The 20498-nt window shown below is 36.5% G+C and overlaps 1 protein-coding gene across 18 annotated transcripts in view; it reads left to right on the top strand.

The window, feature by feature from the left end:
- HDAC9 (histone deacetylase 9) overlaps positions 1-20498 on the top strand; it is a 1049458-nt gene that overhangs the window by 174900 nt on the left and 854060 nt on the right. For 2 of the 18 annotated variants that reach the window (XM_074379581.1, XM_074379577.1), the window contains exon 1: positions 1-20498. This exon is cut by the window's left edge and continues 37844 nt beyond it; it is cut by the window's right edge and continues 14127 nt beyond it. The exons of the other annotated variants lie outside the window; for them this stretch is intronic. The gene's annotated coding sequence lies outside the window, so the exon portion shown is untranslated. 18 annotated transcript variants of the gene reach the window in all.

Genomic DNA, 20498 nt, shown 5'->3' on the forward strand with positions numbered 1-20498 from the left:
ATAATAAAAGTGTATCTTTTTATCTTACAAGAAGATTTTATATAATATCTGCATGAAATACCAATTTTTTCATCATCTGTTCTACAGTATCATTTCGTTTACACTCTGGTCCACAAATTGATTCGACAAGATCAGAAGGGCAGGCAGGAGGATAGTAAAATAAACATATCGAGGGGTAAAAGGAACCAAACATTTACTGACTGAGGCACCTAGACTTAATCAGTGTTTACCTGTTCCCTTGAACAAACCGCCTGAGCTCATAGGCCTCACCTCCTTAAGGAGCATGACATTTGGGAATTTACCCAGGTCCACAACTCTATGGACTCTTGCTTGGTAAGACTTTATAAATGACTTTTTTTTTTTTTTTTTTTTTTTGAGATAGAGTCTTCCTCTGTCATGTAGGCTAAAGTGCAGTGGTGTGATCTCAGCTCACTGCAACCTCCACCTCCCAAGCTCAAGCGATTCTCATGCCTCAGCCTCCCAAGTAGCTCCAACTACAGACATAAGCCATCAGACCTGGCTAATTTTTGTAAATTTTCTGATTTAACTAGAGTTGACATTTTGCCATATTGGCCAGGTTGATCTTGAACCCTGGCCTGAAGTGATCCACCTGCTTTGGCCTCCCAAAGTGCTGGGATTACAAGTGCAAGCCACCACACCTGGCTGACGTAATAGATTTTAAAGGACAGTAATTTTACTACAGGCAAAAAAAGGACATCTTATAGTGATAACTCAAACCGTAAAGAAGACGTAGGAATTGCACCCAAAATGTATGAAGTAAAATTGGCAGAATAAAAGGGACAAATAGAAAATTTAATAATAATAGTTGGAGACTTCACTACTCCACTTTACACAGTGGACAGAAGATCTACGTACAAGGAAATAGAAAACATGAACGACACTAAAAACTAAATAGGCCTAACAGACATTTCCACCTAGCAGCAGCAGAATACATATTCTTCTCAGTACACAAGGACTGTTCTCCAGGATAAGCCATATATACAGCATAAAATGAGTTTCAGGAAAATTTAAAGGATCAGTATCATGCAAAGCATATTTTCCAACTATAATGGAATGAAATTAGAATTAAAAAATGTAAGAAATTAAGTAAATTCTCAAATATATGTGAATTAAACAATATGCTCCCAAATAACCAATAGGTCAAAGGACAAAACAGGGTAAATATATATGTATATCCATATTAATGAATTGATTTAAAGAAGTTTTAGTCACATTATGGCTTTAAAAATAATTTTTCACTATCGTTCAAATAAAGTACCTCATTGCCATAATGAAATTGGATATGGGAGATTTTAGCTTGCTAAAAATGACATAGTTATTATGTAAGAGGGACATTGAAAGGCTAACAATTAATTTTGAAGGATTAACATATTCTTATTTTAGAAAGAATGATTCCTGTTAAGACATTCTTACCCATATATTGCTGTATGGATTTTGTTTCTAACGGAATGGACTAATTATATTGCTGTCTATCTTATTGACATCTCAAAGCTTTTGGTTTAAATTTGTGTTCAGTTAGACAAAATCTTAAGTTACAAGAAAAAGTGTTTATGTAGGTGAATTTAGAAATGTAGCTATCTATACTTAAAAAAACATTGTTCGCAGAAATCCTTTTGTTATGTCTATTATGGTACATTGTTAAGTTCAGAGCACATGTGTTGAGGAGTCTTGATGCTGGCTGAAGAATGGCAAGGACTGTTATTACAAATGGTGGATTTTATTTAATTTTGAATGTACATTAAATGATGAAAAAACTAGGTCCTGCAATTATATAGAGAAAATATGTCTCTTCAGGGTAAGGACAAATCAATATTGGGGGTTTCAATTGAATTGATGCACTTTCAATTATAATAATTTTCATGATAGTTGAAAGGGAGACCAAAGCAAAAATCATGACATGCACAAAAATGTTGTGGGAAGCACTATCTGCTGTTAGCTATCTGCTCATGCTGTTTTCTTTCATGGAATTTTTGGTTTCAAAATCAGACATTTATTTAGAATGCCAAAGTACCCACCAAGGAAGCATATTGTATAGCTTTGTCTTCTAATAAAGCATGTGGCTAGAAAATACCAGAAATTAGAGTTGGGGTTACAAAGAGTCTATGCGAATTTTTTATGTCTGAGAGGTTTTCTTCCTCATGATAATCCAGTAAATTCCTGTAAATGACACTTGAGTCGCAAGTTTTTTGATTTAGAAGAAAATTAAAGGTTTTTAAATAACATACCCATTACATGTTAACATGAGAAACATTTGTTTATGAAATACAACCATGTTTTCAAAAAAATCAGTGTGGAGAGTAGCAGTGTTTGCATTGTTGCAAAAAGCTTTGAGATTTAACTTAATACAAGACAGCTGCATTTCCGTATCTTCTTCTGCATGCAATCTGTAGCAATATGTGTTCTGGTTTAGTGTATGAGGAAAATTTGGCCTTCCACAGATAATATTGTTGAAAAAGGAAGAAGCATTTTAAGAGTCTTTGCAGCCAACTATGGAGATTATTCTTTAATCTACTACTGGAGAAGTAGTAGTTTTTTAAAGATTGGTTGCGATGTAGAATCTGACACCATATCAATAATTTTTTAATACTCTTATTACATTAAAATGTGTTGGTCTATCTTACACTTTGAATGGGCTTTTTACCCATTCTTGATATTATATCATGTATTGGACATTTGGAAAAAATATGTTTCACTAAATTATACAGATTTTCCAAATGCTGACATGCTTCATCATACATTATCTAACAAATCACTTTCATTAATTAAACCATTAATCTCATTAGAAAATTCTAAGTATTCACAAGATACCATGGTGGCCAATGCACATTTTCAAAAATTTGAAGTTTTCCTTGAAACCTCTAATTTTATTGGCAATAATACTCTCAGTTATTTTCCTTATAGTAATAGGCACTTTGCGTTCATTTTTGATAAAATATATGCCAAATACTCAGGTCTGAATGATCAGTTAATTGAATCTTTCAAGTAAAAATGTTTTTCATTTTTAAGAAGACAGCTAGTTTGTGCTTGCCACTCAAGCAATTACGCAAGTACCTTTCCTCGGGACAGCCATTGTACATCAGTATGCAGCAGAAAGGCTTTATGTGTACATCTCATGTTATCACACAGAATATTAAAAAGATGCATACCCAACAGTTGAGTCTCAATAAATTATTTGTTCCTACTTCATCAAGAATATTAATAAATAAAATGCATGTTGTAGGTTTCCTAAAGGTGAGGGTATGGTTTTAAGGGATACAATGACTATAAATACAGTGTGATACCACTGCCTTGATTCTTGATAATCGACAGCAGCAGTTTCACCTGCCATCACTTCTGCACCATAGAAAATCAACACAGTGAGAAAACATATCACATCTTAGTGTTCTTAAGAAAATAATTTTGATGCCCAAGAACCCATGTACCATGCTTTTTGAGAACTAGTGCTTTATTTATAATATTTATGATGAAGCCATTCAATTTTAGAGACACAAAACACATAAGGTACATAGGTTTTAACAAGAATTTTAAACTGAGAAAGAAATTATAAAAATCACATCTAGGTTTTAACCTGACTGCTTTGCTGTTCAACAGTGAAAATAAAACCATGTTGTTCATATAAATTGTGAGAGGAGGAATCTACAGCTTCTCCACTCCAAAGCACATTTTGCTAAATTAAGGTAATATCTAAAAGACATGACTTTATTATGATAATGGACGGTAGAAACTTTAAAATTTAATTCTAAATTTCTTTTGATTGACTATATTTATAATGTATAGTATGTTGTTTTGAGATGTATACATTGCAGTACAGAAAAGCTGAGATAATTCATATATGCATTATCTTACATACTATTTTTTGTGTGTGTTGGGAACACTTAGGAATATTTCTCTTCGCAATGTTCAAGACTACAATACATTGTTATTAGCTATAGTCACCATGGTGTACAGTAGATCTCTTGAGCTTATTCCTCCTATCTAACCAAAACTTTGTATCTTTTGACCAAGATCTCTCCATTCTCTTCCCCACAATGCTGCTCCTACTACCTACCCTTCTAGTCTCTACTTCTGTGAAAGTAATTTTCGTAGATATTACATATAAGTGAAATCATGCAGTATTTGTCCTTCTGTGCCTGGCTTATTTCACTGAATGTAATGTCATCTAGTTTTGTTCATATTGTTGAAAATAATAGGATTTCCTTTTTTTGTTAAGGCTGAAAGGTGTTTCTTGTGTATATATACCATATTTTCTTTATTCTTTCATTGATGGACACTTAGTTTCATTACATACTTTGGCTATTGTGAATAATGCTGCAGTGAACACGGCAGTGCAGATTATCTCTTTGACATATTGACTTCATTTCCTTTTGATGCATACCCACTAGTGGGATTGCTAGATCTCAACTAGAAATATTTTGTGCTTCCAGTTCTGTCCTTACATAGCTGTTCATAATAGACAATAACTATTAGACAGATACCTAAACACTCTTAAAATACCAAGAAAAAAACCTGTGACACCATTTTTATAGTGCATTTCCTGTTTTATTCTTTCTTTGCATAGTACTTGATAGAATGCCGAATGCCCTGAATGAACACAGTTTTACTTGATGTTGGTGCTACTCAGCTATTGGAATAATTTAAAATGTACCTTTCTTGGTCAATTAATATTTTCATTCCAGCTCACTTACTTAATGATTCTAATAAAACACTAAGCCTATTAGAATGTGAATAAATCAAAGAGAAGTGTAGAAAATATTTTATAAAATCCATCTAAAATATCCACAGTGCTGTATATTTTGCAGCTATTTAAAAAAAATTATGTCCTTGTTCATGTTTTGTTGGCACACATACAATCGATACATACATTGCTTGAGATGATGGTTTCTTTGTTGGCTATATCTTATTTCTCATATACCTGTAATATTTAGCACATAGAATTTGCTTGACAAAGTTTTGTTAAATAGCTTGAATTTTAAGTCTGACTTTATGGGCATGAGTTTATGAACTCATTCCCAGCTGAGTTGAAGAGTTTTCAAATGTCAGGTTGCAAGAACCAAATCAAAAAAAAAAAAAAAGTTGTTGCCTAAAAATTCTCTCCTAGGCTCAAGCACCTTAATTTTCAAATGTGGTTGATTTTAATTAAAGTTTAAAGAGAAAGGGAAAGTATTGGAAAGATATTGGAACTAAATAATTCACTTCTGGTGACTAGGGAGTTTGTGGTTTGAGTTAATAGTACTCATTACACTGATTAAAAGCAGTGAGCCATTTTGCCCTTGTTTATTTTCCAAGCCAGTGTTTTCAGTAATGGGGGGTGGCTGGTATTTAATGTTTTATGTAATGAGGTATTTACTGATGGGCTACTTTGACTTCTCTACTTAAATGGATAACCACTTGAAAGGAACTGATCAGAAGAACAATTTCTTTTCTAGAGCTGGACCATTTATTCCAAACTCAGTAAGAAAACAATTGAATAGCTTTTATTGTCACCAGCTGTGCTATGGTTACTTGAACAAATGGAAGACTAAAGTAATTGTACAATCTCATTTTATACAGCATTACACAAAATCAGGATTCTTTTACCTAATAAATATCGCATTTGTAGTTACTTACATTTCCATTGTTATGATGAGTTTGCTGCCCTTTGAGGGTTAATGAATGGGTCTATCGAATTACATCTTCCGGAAGTTCAGGGAATGTGCTGCTTCAGAGTTTGTAGCAAATTAATGATTATTTGTTTTGCAGATATACACATACATGCATACACATATATGGAATATGTAACATGGAATATATATAAATGAAACTGTAAACTTCGAAAAATTGTATTTCCTCATCAAGGAATTCCAGTGATTTATATCACTTGGCTACTCTAGGGCTTTGGAAAAAATGAGAAGTAGGTGTTTAAATGTTTTAAGAAGTAATTTTCCAAGCAATTGAGCAGGTAGTTAAAAATACCTTGTTTTCATTTCCATGCCTGAGAAAATCCTAAAGTCTAAAGGTTCAAAAGAGAGTAGAAGGAACTACACTGAATAGGGCTTGAAGTGTATGCACCGGAAAACATTTACCACTCACTAGTCTCCAGAGTTTACTGATCAGTATATGAAGTCATTGTATTTGAAATATGATCATGGGAAACTGGATGTGGTGGTGTGTGCCTGTAGTCCCAGCTACTCAGGAGGCTGAGATGGGAGGATTGCCTGAGCCCGGGAATTGGAGTTTGGAGTGAGCCATGATAGCGCCACTACACTTTAACCTGGGCAACAAAGGGAGACCTTGTCTAATATATGTATTACACACACACACGTGCATGTATGCACGTGTATGTGTGTGTGCACACACACACACGGAAGCCAGTGTTGCCTCCTCCTGGTTGGACTGCCTAAATATGTAGTTGCATGGTGATTGTTGGTGTGCCTTTTGATTCTTACAACTTATTAAGCATTATCATTGAGGTGAAAAGATCTCTTACATTTGATAGAGGTAAGAAGTCCACACAAAAGGGCTAGACAGGGGTTCTCAACCTCAGCACTATTGGTATTTTGCAGTGGATAATTCTTTGTTGTAGGGACCTGTTGTGTTCATTATAGGATGTACATTCGTATCCTTGGCTTTGATCCCCTAGCACCCTCAGCCCACATTGTGATAACCAAAAGTGTCTGCAGGCATTGCCAGATGTCCCCTGGGTTGGGGCACTATGTAGAGGCTAAATCAGGTGTCCCCAAACTATAGCCCGTGGGCTGCATGCGGCCCCCTGAGGCCATCTATCCGGCCCCCCACCGCACTTCAGGAAGGGGCACCTCTTTCATTGGTGGTTAGTGAGAAGAGCACAGTATGTGGCGGCCCTCCAACGGTCTGAGGGACAGTGAACTGGCCCCCTGTGTAAAAAGTGTGGGGATGCCTGGGCTAAATCGTCCCTGTTGAAGTCCACTGTAATAGACAGTGCACTCCTAGCAAATGATGTGGTTCATGGTCATCTGTGTATTCTCAGTGGGATGTCTTCAAAGGGCTGGCATGGATTTACTTCTCAATAAATGTTTGTAGAAATTTAAAAAAAGAACGTGACTTAGAAAAGAAAGGGGATTTACTTTCCTGTTATCTTCTCTGCCACTGATTTCCCGTTATTGGTAGAACAGGCATAGAATAAAAAAGCTCAGTGCTGCATTACTTACTAAAAGCAAAAGCTCAGAAAAACTGGGTGCTTAATAATGTAGAAAACAGCCAAGTCAATATGGTACATTTCTTTTGTGGAATACTACATACATAAAACAAATTGTCTATCGAAACTTTAAATATTACTTTTTCTGTAAAAAGTTAGGCTATAATCTCACATAATCATCTGTTTTTTAATATGTATGTGTATACATACATAGTAGATTATTTCTTGGTGAAAAAGGAGTAGGAGGAAAAATGCTAAATTACTAGTCATGGTTGCTTTTGTCAATATGATTACATTTTATGTGTACCTTCTGAGTAATTATTGAGAAGATGCCTTCTTTTTCTTTGGTCTTTCGACAAGCTAAATAAGACCAATCGAAAACCAGCCAAGTCTGAGTGAATTTTATATAATCATTGGAAATGATTTTTTTCATTTTTAATGAAAAGAAAAAACAAGTTAACAAAATTTACCCATTAATTTGATTATTTGATTTTGTTGTAACATTGTTAATTTGCAAAAATAAATTTAGCATTAAAATTGATTCTGTATGCTAAATGTAGTCTGGAAAAAATACTCAGGGTATTTAGTAACTACTATACAGAAGTTCCTTAAAATGTAGAAGAAATAATTTCTACAAAGCTTTTCTGTTTTGCAAACATTGCAGTGTAATATTGATTATTTTTTACTATTAGTCCTTGTGATTATCTCATGGTAGTATAATTAGGGAAGAAAACAGATGTTGCAAGTGTACAGTGTGAGATTTTAAAGAAATTACTTTTCAATTTGAGAGATTTTAATGTGGTGGTATACTGTATGTATATATACTCTGTGTATTGATTTGTATATTGAAGTGAGATTATACCAGGAGCTATTTGTGAAATACTCCCAGCTGTCTTGCCTAAGCACGCTTTAGGTACCTACATTTTAGAAGGATCCACAACTTAGAACATTAGTGTTTCCCTGTGTTGCCTCCTTACCATCATGTTGGACTGAACAGTCCATTTGGTATATGTCTTCAGGCTGCCATATGTTTGAATAAGAAGTCAAAGAGCGAACATCTAGTACCAGTTTCCCACTTGCTTTCCTTGATCCAGCTGAATAGACTAACTTTGAATCTCGGATATGCTGCAGTCTTCCATTTCATGCATCCCTCAGCATGAAGCACATTTTTTTTTTCACCCGAATTCCTACATTTTTGTTAAGCTTTAGTTTGAAAGCACTTCTTCAAGATGGGCATTTCATGATGCCTTCTTCCTTGGATGCTAAGTTGTGCTCCTGACACCCCATGCTTCCTTTGCAACAGCATTTTAATACGAGATGGAGAACCCTCCTTTGATACCTACTTTCTGCAGGAGTCTATAAGCTTCTGTGAGGGCAAAAATCAGGCATGTGCTATTCAACACAGTATCTCGGGCACCTAACAAAGTGCCCAGAACATTGAGAGCATTTAATAAATGGTGAATGAATGCATCCATGAATGAAGAAAGAAATCATAGTTCCAACATCTTTGGGAGGAAAGAGTAAGAAGCATCAAAAATTAATTCTCAAAGAATAGAGATTACTACAATATTTGTTGAACACTAACAGCATCGAAAGCTGATTCATCACGAATGTACTGACTTGGAAAAGTGAAATTTTGGAAATGTGAATTTTAGTAATACTATAAATTAGTATGTTATATCAAAACCTTTTTAAGAAGGAGTCACTGGGCTGTAGGGATAACTTTTTTTGAGAATAAGTTATCTAAATAAAATAACTTTCTTTATTTTATTTAGAAAATAAAGTTATCTAAAGTGTGCTTAGGCAATAAATATATCCGGAACCTCTCATATGAGTCTAACTTTATGTTTTTAACATTTTCTTTCTTGGTTTTAGCTTTCTCTTCTTGCTGTTGCCTGAAAGCTGCCTTGAACAAAATTTTCTTCCCATTCTTTAGACAGTTTCTTTTGAAATGGGTCTCTAAAATTGTGGGAAATTCATTCCTGCATTATTCTTATATATTAATCTTAGCTCAATAGAAATTAAAACAAAATAATACCCTATAGTATGTTTATAGTTTAAGATCATTATAGAATTTTACTTCTCATTTAAGTGTCACATTTTCTGAAAAAAGTAAGGATTAATCAGTTTGTCATTCATTTATTTATAATCAAGAGATGAATAAGGACTACTAAATTTAAAATGTATAATGAGATGTTCATATAAGGATCAAGAAGATATATTTCCATAATTAGAAAATGCACTGGAAGCTGTCTCTAACACTAGCCACAGAATTAAAAAAACCTAGGAGTAGTCCTAATCAAATATAAAAAATATCATCATGCACAAAAATAATTTTTAGTGAAAGTCATTTACGAAGATTTACACAAACAGAGAAATATTATTTTTATGGATCAAAGTAGTCAATGTTATCAATTGGCTAATTCTTTTCAAATTGAGCTGTGGGTTCAGTAAAATTCTTAATAGATTTTTAAATAGAATTTGACAAACTAATTCTCAAATTTATCTAGAAGAGTAAAGGTCTAAAAAGGAAAAGAGAAATTTGAAGAAAAAGAATAAAGTGGCAAGACTGGTATTATTATAAGATACCTAGAATACTACTACTACTTTTTTTTTTTTTTTCTACAAGACAGGGTGTCTACTCGAGACCAGCTCAGTTGCGGAGACCCCAAACTAGTCAGGCAGCCCTGAAGGAATTAAGGAAACAAACAAAAAAGATAGAGTGCTAAGTGGGATCAGAGGGCTAACATCCTTCAGAGCTGACAGCCTCAAGCAGACTCTGACCCATGTATTCTCTCTGAACAGGTGATTATTATTAACAAGTAGGTGTTCTGTGTTTTGTATCATGGAACAAAGATAAACTAGGTTGGCTTCTGGTGCCTGCTTACCACCGATCAAAGACAAACTAGAAAGAGTTCTCCAGGAGGGAACAATGTGGGCAGGGTCACATATCCTGTGTTTAAAGAACTGGTTTAACTAGTGTATGATATACATACATTGTTCAACATTTTCGAATGCCCTGAGCAGTTTTCCGCTTGGGGGCTGGCTTGGTTTTCCTTGCCATCATTCTCAGTAAACAATGTAATCTGTCACACACATTAGGACTTGTTCTCAGCAGATGTCTGTTGCCCAGGCAGGAGTGCAGTGGCAACATCATAGCTCACTGCAGCCTCAAACTCCTGGACTCGAGCTATCCTCCCACCTCAGCCTCCTGAGTAGCTAGGACTACAGGCATGCAACACCAAGCCTGGCTAATTGTTAAACTTTTTTTGTAGATTTAGGTTCTTGTTTTTTTGCCCAGGTTGGTTCCAAACTTCTGGCTTCAGATGATTCTCCCTCCTTGGCCTTGCAAAGTGCTGGGAGTACAGGCCTGAGCCACTGTACCCAGCCTAGACTTCTTATAAAGCCATAAGGTATATTGTGTATAGCAAAATATACCAGACTAGGAATCCAGAAAGAACCAATTTACGCATAATATACACGTATCTGAAAGAGGTGGCATTGTTGATCTTTGGGTAAGGGATAAGTTACTTAGTAAATGGTGCTGGGACAGAAGTTTGAAATTGTATCTTTACCTCATAAAAGCACAAAAGCAATTCCAGATACATTACAAATTTAAATTTGAAATGGAAATTGGAGGATATTTGTGTGATACAGGAAAGGGGAGTATTTTCTTTTTTGTGTGTGTTAACATTTAATATCTTTTTTGATAAGCCAAAGTACATTAACAATTAAAATTAATTTCCACTTTCCCATTTTTTTATGTCTGGTTTCATAAATTGTAATTTTCTTTCTTTCTTTCTCTTTCTTTTTTTTATTGTACTTTAGGTTCTGGGGTACATGTGCAGATAATGCAGGATCGTTGCATGGGTACACACATGGCAATGTGGTTTGTTGCCTCCATCCCCTCCGTCACCTACATCCGGCGTTTCTCCCCATGTTTTCCCTCTGTGACCTCCCCATCCCCCACTGTCCCTCCCTTGGCCCCCCAGCAACAGACCCCAACAGACCCCAGTGTGTGGTACTTTCCTCCCTGTGTCCATGTGTTCTCACTGTTCAACACCTGCCTATGAGTGAGAACATGCAGTACTGGATTTTCTCTTCTTGTGTCAGTTTGCTGAGAATGATGGTTTCCAGATTCATCCATGTCCCTACAAAGGGCACGAACTCATCATTTTTTATGGCTGCATAGTATTCCATGGTGTATATGTGCCACAGTTTCGTTGTCCAGTCTGTCGTCGATGGGCATTTGGGTTGGTTCCAGATCTTTGCTATTGTAAACAGTGCCACTATGGACATACGTGTGCATGTGTCTTTATAATAGAATGCTGTATAATCCTTCAGGTATATATCCAGTAATGGGATTGCTGGGTCAAATGAAATTTCTATGTCTTGGTCCTTGAGGAATCAACACACTGTCTTCCACAATGGTTGAACTAATTTACATTCCCACCAACAGTGTAGAAGTGTTCCTATTTCTCCACATCCTCTCCAGCATCTGTTGTCTCCAGATTTTTTAATGATTGCCATTCGAACTGGTGTGAGATGGTATCTCAGTGTGGTTTTGAGTTGCATTTCTCTAATAATCAGTGGCGATGAGCATTTTTTCATATGTTTGTTAGCCTCATATATGTCTTCTTTTGAAAAGTGTTCGTATCATTTGCCTACTTTTGGATGTTTTTTTTTGTTGTTGTTGTTGTTTTTTTTTGTTTTTTTGTTTTTTTTTTTTTTTTCTTGTAAATCTGTTTTAGTTCTTTGTAGATTCTGGATATTAGCCCTTTGTCAGACTGGTAGATTGCAAAAATTTTTTCCTATTCTGTTGGTTGTTAGTTCACTCTAATGACTGTTTCTTTTGCTGTACAGAAACTCTGGAGTTTAATTAGGTCCCATTTGTCTACTGTGGCTTTTGCTGCAAATGCTTTTGGTGTTTTAGTCATGAAGTCCTTGCCTATGTCTGTGTCCTGAATGGTTTTGCCTAGGTTTTCTTCTAGGGTTTTTATGGTGTTAGGTCTTATGTGTAAGTCTTTAATCCACCTGAAGTTAATTTTAGTGTAAGGTGTCAGGAAGGGGTCCAGTTTCTGCCTTCTGCACACTGCTAGCCAGCTTTCCCAACACCATTTATTAAACAGGGAATCTTTCCCCATTGCTTGTTTTTGTCATGTTTGTCAAAGATCAGATGGTTGTGGATGTGTGGCATTGCCTCCAGGGCCTTTGTTCTGTTCCATTGGTCTATATATCTGTTTTGGTACCAGTACCATGCTGTTTTGATTACTGTAGCCTTGTAGTATAGTTTGAGGTCAGGTAGTGTGATGCCTCCAGCTTTGTTCTTTTTGCTTAGGACTGTCCTGGCTATGTGGGCTCTCTTTTGGTTCCATATCAAGTTTAAGGTGGTTTTTTCCAGTTCTGTGAAGAAGGTCACTGCTAGCTTGATATGGGGATAGTGTTAAATCTATAAATTACTTTGGGCAGTATGACCATTTTTACAATATTGATTCTTCCTAACCATGAGCATGGAATGTTTCCCTATCTGTTTGTGTTCTCTCTTATTTCCTTGAGCAGTGGTTTGTAATTCTCCTTAAAGAGGTTCTTCACATCCTTTGTTAGTTGTATTCCTCAATATTTTATTCTCTGTGTAGCAATTGAGAATGGGTGTTAGCTCATGATTTGCCGCTCTTTAAGTCTGTTATTGATGTATATAAATACTTGCGATTTCTGCATATTGATTTTGTATCCTGAGACTTTGCTGAAGTTGCTTATCAGTTTAAGGAGATTTTTGGCTGAGACGATAGGGTTTTCTAAATATACAATCATGTCATCTGCAAATAGAGACAATTTGACTTCCTATTTTCCTAATTGAATACTCTATTTTTTTTTTCCTTGCCTAACTGCTCTGGCTAGAACTTCCAATACTATATTGAATAGGAGTGGTGAGAGGGCATCCTTGTCTAGTGCTGGATTTCAAAGGGAATACTTCCAGTTTTTGCCCATTCAGTATGATATTGGCTATAGGTCTGTCATAAATAGCTTTTATTGTTTTGAGATATGCTCCTTCGATATGTAGTTTATTGAGAGCTTTTAGTATAAAGCGCTGTTGAATTTTGTCAAATGCCTTGTCTGCATCTATTGAGATAATCATGTGGTTTTTGTCTTTGGTTCTGTTTATGTGGTGGATTTCATTTACAGACTTGCGTATGTTGAACCAGCCTTGCATCCCTGGGATGATGCCTACTTGATCATAATGGATAAGCTTTTTGATGTGCTGTTGCAATCAGTTTGCCAGTATTTTATTGAAGATTTTTGCATGTATGTTCATCATGGACATTGGCCTGAAGTTTTCTTTTTTTGTTGAGTCTCTGCCAGGTTTTGGCATCAGGATGATGTTGGTCTCATAAAATGATTTGGGAAGGATTCCCTCTTTTTGGATTCTTTGGAATAGTTTCAGAAGGAATGGTACTAATTACTCTTTGTACATCTGGTAGAATTCAATGGTGAACCCGTCCGGACCTGGACTTTTTTTGGTTGGTAGGCTATTAATTGCTGCTTAACTTAAGCCCTTGTTGTTGGTCTATTCAAGCTTTCAACTTCTTCCTGGTTTAGGCTTGGGAGGGTGCAAGTGTCTAGGAATTTATACATTTCTTCCAGGTTTACTGGTTTGTGTGCATAGAGTTGTTTGTAGTAATCTCTGACTGTAGTTTGTATTTCTGTGGAATTAGTGGTGATATCCCCTTTATCGATTTTTATTGCATCCATTTGATTCTTCTCCCTTTTCTTTTTTATTAATCTGGCGAGGGGTCTATTTTGTTGATCTTTTCAAAAAACCAGCTCCTGGGTTTTTTTTATTTTTTTGAAGGGTTGTGTCTCTATCTCCTTCAGTTCTGCTCTGATCTTAGTTATTTCTTGTCTTTTGCTAGCTTTTGAGTTTTTTTTTTTCTTTTTTTCTTTTGATCTTGCTCTTCTCATTCTTTCAATTCTGATGATAGGGTATTAATTTTAGATCTTTCCTTGCTTCTCATGTGGGCATTTACTGCTATAAGTTTCCCTCTAGACACTGCTTTAAATGTGTCCCAGAGATTCTGGTATGTTGTGTCTTCATTTCGTTGGTTTCAAAAAACATCTTTATTTCTGCCTTCATTTCATTGTTTATCCTGTCAACATTCAAGAGCCAGTTGTTCAGTTTCCATGGAGCTGTGCAGTTCTGAGTTAGTTTCTTAATTCTGAGTTCTAATTTGATTGCCCTGTGGTCTGAGAGACTGTTTGTTATGATTTCTGTTCTTTTGCATTTGCTGAGGAGTGATTTACTTCCAATTATATGGTCAGTTTTAAGTAGGTGTGATGTGGTGCTAAGAAGAATGTATGTTCTGTGGATTTAGGGTGGAGATTTCTATAGCTGTCTATTAGGTCTGCTTGGTCCAGATCTAAGTTCAAGTCCTGGATATCCTTGTTAATTTTCTGTCTTATTGATCTGTCTAATATTGACAGTGGATTGATAAAGTCTCCCACTGTTGCTGTGTGGGAGGCTAAGTTTCTTCGTAGGTCATTAAGAACTTGCTTTATGTACCTTGGTGCCCCTGTCTTGGGTGCATATATATTTAGGTTCATGAGCTCTTCTTGATGCATTGATCCTTTTACCATTATGTAATGCCCTTCTTTGTATCTTTTGATCTTTGTTGGTTTAAAGTCCATTTTATCAGAGACTAGGATTGCAACTCCTGCTTTTTTTGCTCTCCATTTGCTTGATAAATCTTCCTCCATCCCTTTATTTTGAGCTTATGTGTGTCCTTGCATGTGAGATTGGTTTCCAGAATACAGCACTCCGATGGTTCTTGACATTTTATCCAATTTGCCAGTCTATGTCTTTTGATTGTGGCATTTAGCCCATTTACATTTAAGGTTAATACTGTTATGTGTGAATTTGATTCTGACATTTTTATGCTAGCTGGATGTTTTGACTCTTAGTTGACACATTTTATCATTGTGTCAGTGGTCTTTACCATGGTACATTTTTGGAGTGGCTGCTACTGGTTGTTCCTTTCCTTGTTCTGTGCTTCTTTCAGGACCTCTTATAAGGCATGCCTGGTCATGACAAAATCTCTCAGCAATTGCTTGTCCGTAAAGAATTTTCTTTCTCATTCACTTATGAAGCTTAGTTTGGCTGGATATGAAATTCTAGGTTGAAAGTTCTTTTCTTTAAGGATGTTGAATATTGGCCCCCACTCTCTTCTGGCTTGTAGGGTTTCTGTTGAGAGATCCACTGTGAGTCTGATGGGATTCCCTTTATGGGTAACCCAACCTTTCTATCTGGCTGCTGTTAGCATTTTTTCCTTCATTTCAACCCTGATGAATCTGATGATTATGTGCCTTGGGGTTGCTCTTCTTGAGGAATATCTTTGTGGTGTTCTCTGTATTTCCTGAACTTGAATATTGGCCTGCCTTGCTAGGTTGGGAAAGTTCTCCTGGATAATATCCTGAAGAGTGTTTTCCATCTTGGATTCATTTTCTCTGTCACATTCAGGTACACTTATCAAACATAGATTAGGTCTTTTCACATAATCCCGTATTTATTGGAGGCTTTGTTCATTTCTTTTCATTCTTTTTTCTCTATTTTTGCCTTCTTGTTTTATTTCATTGAGTTGATCTTTGATCTCTGATATCCTTTCTTCTGCTTGCTCAATTCAGCTATAGAAACTTGTATATGCTTCGCAAAGTTCTTGTGCTATGTTTTTTACCTCCATCAAGTTGTTTATATTCTTTTCTAACCTGTTTATTCTAGTTAGAATCTCATCTAACCTTTTTTCTAGGTTTTTAGTTTCTTTGCATTGGGTTAGCACATATTCTTTTAGCTACGAGAAGTTTGTTGTTACCCACCTTCTGAAGCTGTTTCTGTCAATTCATCAGATTCATTCTCCATCCATCTTTGATCCCTAGCTGGTGAGGAGTTGTGATCCTTTGGAGGAGGAGAGGTGTTCTGGTTTTTTCATGTTTTCATTCTTTTTGTGCTGGTTTCTTCCCATCTTAGTGGATTTGTCTACCTGTGATCTTTGTAGTTGGTGACTTTCAGATGGGGTCTCTAAGTGGACATCGTTTTTGTTGACTTTGAAGTTATTTCTTTGTTTCTTAGTTCCTTCTAACAGTCAGGCCCTTCTGCTGCAGGACTGCTGGAGGTCCACTCCAGACCCTGTTTGCCTGGGTATCACCCGCGGGGGCTGCAGAACAGTAAGGGTTGCTGCCAGTTTCTTCTTCTGTTATCTTTGTTTCAGAAGGTTACCTGCCAGATGTTGGCCTGAGCTTTCCTTTATGAGGTATCTCTTTGGGTATATGGAGGTTGGGAAGCTGCTTCAGGAGATAGTCTGTCCCTTGTAGGAGCTCAAGTGCTGTGCTGGGAGCTCTGTTGTTCCATGCAGAGATGCTGAGCAAGTACGTTTAAGTCTGCTGTAGCGGAACTCATAATTTCCTGTTTTCCTAGATGCTCTGTCCTAGGAAGGTCGGCTTTATTTATAAGTTCCTGTCATGCTGTTGCCTTTTTTCATAGATGCCTGCACGGAGTAGTCTAGTTGAGGTGTTGCTGAGCTGCCACAGGCTCTGCCCAGCTGCTGTGTGACCTGCCTCAGTAGTGTTGGACTGCCTTGGTAGTGGTGGTCACGCTTCTCCCCACTGAGCTGGACCCTTCTGGGTCCAGCTGCGCTTGCTGGGAAACTCTCAATCCAGAGCATTTCAGATTGCTTGTTTTGTGGGAGTGGTACCTGCTGAGCCAGATTGCCTGGTTTCCTGTCTCTGCCCCCTCCCTTTCAGTTAAATAGGCGGCTCTGTCTCCCGAGCGTAGAGTGGCAGTTGAAACAGCCGCCCAGATTAGTATGAGTTTCTTTGTGCCATCACGGCACTGGCTGAAACCACCATGCTGAAACTCGTGGCACACTTTGGCCTAGGAATCTCCTGGTCTGTGGACAGTGAAAATTTGTTTGGAAATGCAGTGGGCACTCACCCTCTGCATTGTTCTTGCTAGGAACTGCACTCCGGAGCTGTTCCTATTCAACCATCTTGGATCAAAGGAGAGTATTTTCTAAACAGAATTTTAAAAAACACCGATCTCAAGGTAAGGGATTATAATTATGAACGAAGATGATGAACATTAAATATAACAAAGAATTGGCATTCAGAATACCAAAAATAATGATGAAGTGGAAGATGGGTCAAATAAGAGTTAATCCTAAAATGAAACCCAAATGGCTACTAAGTAGCCAAAACAAGGATTAGGGAAATGCAAATCAAAACTATAGTGTTATACAATTTTGCACGTCCATCATATTGGCAAAATTATAAAGTTCAGTGTCACTAAGTGTTAGTGAATATATGGAACAGTAGGAAATTTCATAATTCTGAGGAATGTAAATTGCTGACACCTTAAAGTGCAATTTCACATACATATGTAGTAAAATTTCATGTTTTGTAAGGACCCAGAAATTCCACTGGGAAGTATAATCCCTAGAGATATCTTCTCATATATATACAAAGAGACAGGTATAGGAATATTTATTCAGGATTGTTCATAATATTAAAAAAATAGAATCAAACTCAATAGCTATTATATTAGTTCATTTCGTGTTGCCCTAACAGATTACCTGAGGTTGGATAATTTATTTTCAAAAATTGTTTTATTTGACTCACAATTCTAGTGACTGGAAAATTGTCTGCATCTGGTGAGGGCCTCATGCTGCTTCAAACCATAGTGGAAAACAGAAAGGGAGCAGGCATGTACATAGATCACATGGTGAGAGAGAAAGCAAGAATGCAAATCAGATAAAGCCAGGCTCTTTTTAACAACTTGTTCTCAAGGGAATGAATCCATTCTTGAAAGACCAAGAACTCACTTACTCATCCCCTAGTGAAGGTATTAATCTCTTCATGAAGGATCCCTTCCCATGGCCTAAACACCTTCCATTAGGCCCTACCTCCCAACACTGCCACATCAGAGACCAAATTTCTAGATGAGTTTGGGTGGGAACAAACCACATCCCAGCCATAGCAGCCATCAGTAGGAAAACGGATAAATAATTTGAGATATTTTTATGCAATGGAATGTTAGGTCTGGGAAGAAATGAACTAGGAATTGACATATTGTCATGAATAAATCTCAAAAATATGTTTAGAGAAAATAAATTGCAGAAAATTTTTATACTTTATCATTTATATAATGCCGAAACTATGCATAACACTGCTATATATCCTTTAATTTTGTACATATGAAATAAAATACAAAGACCTGCTTCGGAATATAAATTCAGAATTTTAGAGCTGATTATTTGTGAAGAGGGATACAATGAAGCTTCAAGTATATTTGTAATATATTTCTTAGGGATGGGGGCTGTGAATGCCGTTTATATGACAATAGCCCCGAATTTGTATGTCTAGCCCAGGCAGCTTTCCTGAACTTGAGGAGTGTATATCCAGATGATATGAAAGCCTCTTGAATGGCAAGACTGAACTGCCAGCATTTCAACAAAATTGTTCTACACACAGTGTTTCCCATATCAATTAATGACACTTCCTTCTAATTGCTCAGGCAAGAAACTTTTAAAAAATTATCGAATGTTGGCTTTTCCTCATGCTCTAAATTCAGTCAGAAGTCTCTGTACTTTTAGTACATAAGCAGAGGCCTGTTACTCCTTCTCACTTTAGAGCTACTCCACAGATCTATATTATCAAAATCTTTTGCTTAGATTTTCTTTCTTTTTTCTTTTCTTTTCTTTTCTTTTTTTTTTTTTTTTGAGACAAGGTTTCACCATGGTGGTCAGGCTGGTCTCAAACTCCTGACCTTGTGATCCACCCACCTCAGCCTCCCAAAGTGGGATTACAGGCGAGAGCCACCACGCCCGGCCTGCTTAGATTTTCAGAATAGCTTCCTAATTGGCCTCTCAGCTTTCACCCCTGAGACTCTTCCCAGCACCACCAGTTTTATTAACAAAGCTGCCAGAATGCTCCTGTTAAGTATAAATCATGTAGTGTTACTCTTGCTCAAAGCCCACCAGTAGCTCCCTATTTGTCTCTCAGAAAAAGCCAGAGTCTTACAAGGCCTCAAAGGCACTTTATAGAATGGTCCTTGACATCTGTCTCACTTTATTCTTTTAACTCTTCCCTTCGTTGAATTGCTGCAGTTGCACGGGCCTCCTTGATGTTCACTGGACATGCCTCAAGTGCTCCCACCAGACATACTTTTATTGTTGAACTTTTCTCTCAATCTGCATGGTCAAGTACCTTTACAGACTTGTTTACATGGCCTTTCCCATCTTTGGGTGTTTTCTCAAATGTCAACATCCCGCTGAACCCTATGCTAGTCACTCTATTTAAGACTGTAACACTCTTACTCCATGCTTCGTTACTGTAGATAGCACTTTCTATCTTCTAACATACCTATCATTTACCTGTTTAGTATACATTCTTTATTATTTGCCTCCCATGATAAAACATAAAGTTTGCAAAAGCCAAGATTTTTGTCTGTCTTGTAACACTTTAAAGAATGCTATCCAGTTGAGAAAGATGCCATGGTTCAGTCGTAGATGCTAAAAATAATTGCAAACATAGTATACATTTATATCAGGTTTTATATCTATTCTTATTCTGTAGCTTGACTTTATTTTTAACCTGTATGAACCTAGGAAAGGAATTAATGGTAGGTCAGGTGTGGGTGTTGAATAGGTAGCTCAGAGTAAGGAAGTATAAGGCAAGAGGGAGCTTTCCCAAGAACAGATGTGATATTGATACAGTATTTACTGTATAATACCCTTTAAATTCTTATATGGAACCTTAGAAAGACACAAAATTCTCTCATTTTCTACGGACACTTTAGAATGGCTTGCCTAATACCTTCAGTTTGTGTCAGCTTCTTGATATTATTTTAACACATCTTTTGTAATTGTTTTTAAGTGTGGTACTCCAGTTTTCTTGAGTGTTCTGAGCTGTGATTGATCATCATACATACATTTTGAATAGGGACATCTGTCTTTGCAGCATATTATGTTTCCTGAAATACCATTTCTCAGCTTGACAGAGCACCTTTAGAGGGCATAGATTCTAATAAGAGAGAATATGTTACTTTTTTTTCTTTCATAGACAGTGAGCAGTATTACATATGATAATGAAATAATGAATAGCTGAAGTGACAGCTTACCGAATTTGCCTTTCTTCATGAGCCAAATATAAAGCTAGAAATAAAGCGTATTCATTTTAGCCTCTCTAATATAGACTTCAAAACATTTTAATAGGGGAATGTTTACTAAATAAGTTTGCTTGTAGTCATAGTTGACAGTGACAAAAATAGCTTCTTTGTCTT

Source organism: Saimiri boliviensis, chromosome 10 (genome assembly GCF_048565385.1).
Source record: "Saimiri boliviensis isolate mSaiBol1 chromosome 10, mSaiBol1.pri, whole genome shotgun sequence".
Classification (NCBI taxonomy): Eukaryota; Metazoa; Chordata; class Mammalia; order Primates; family Cebidae; genus Saimiri; species Saimiri boliviensis.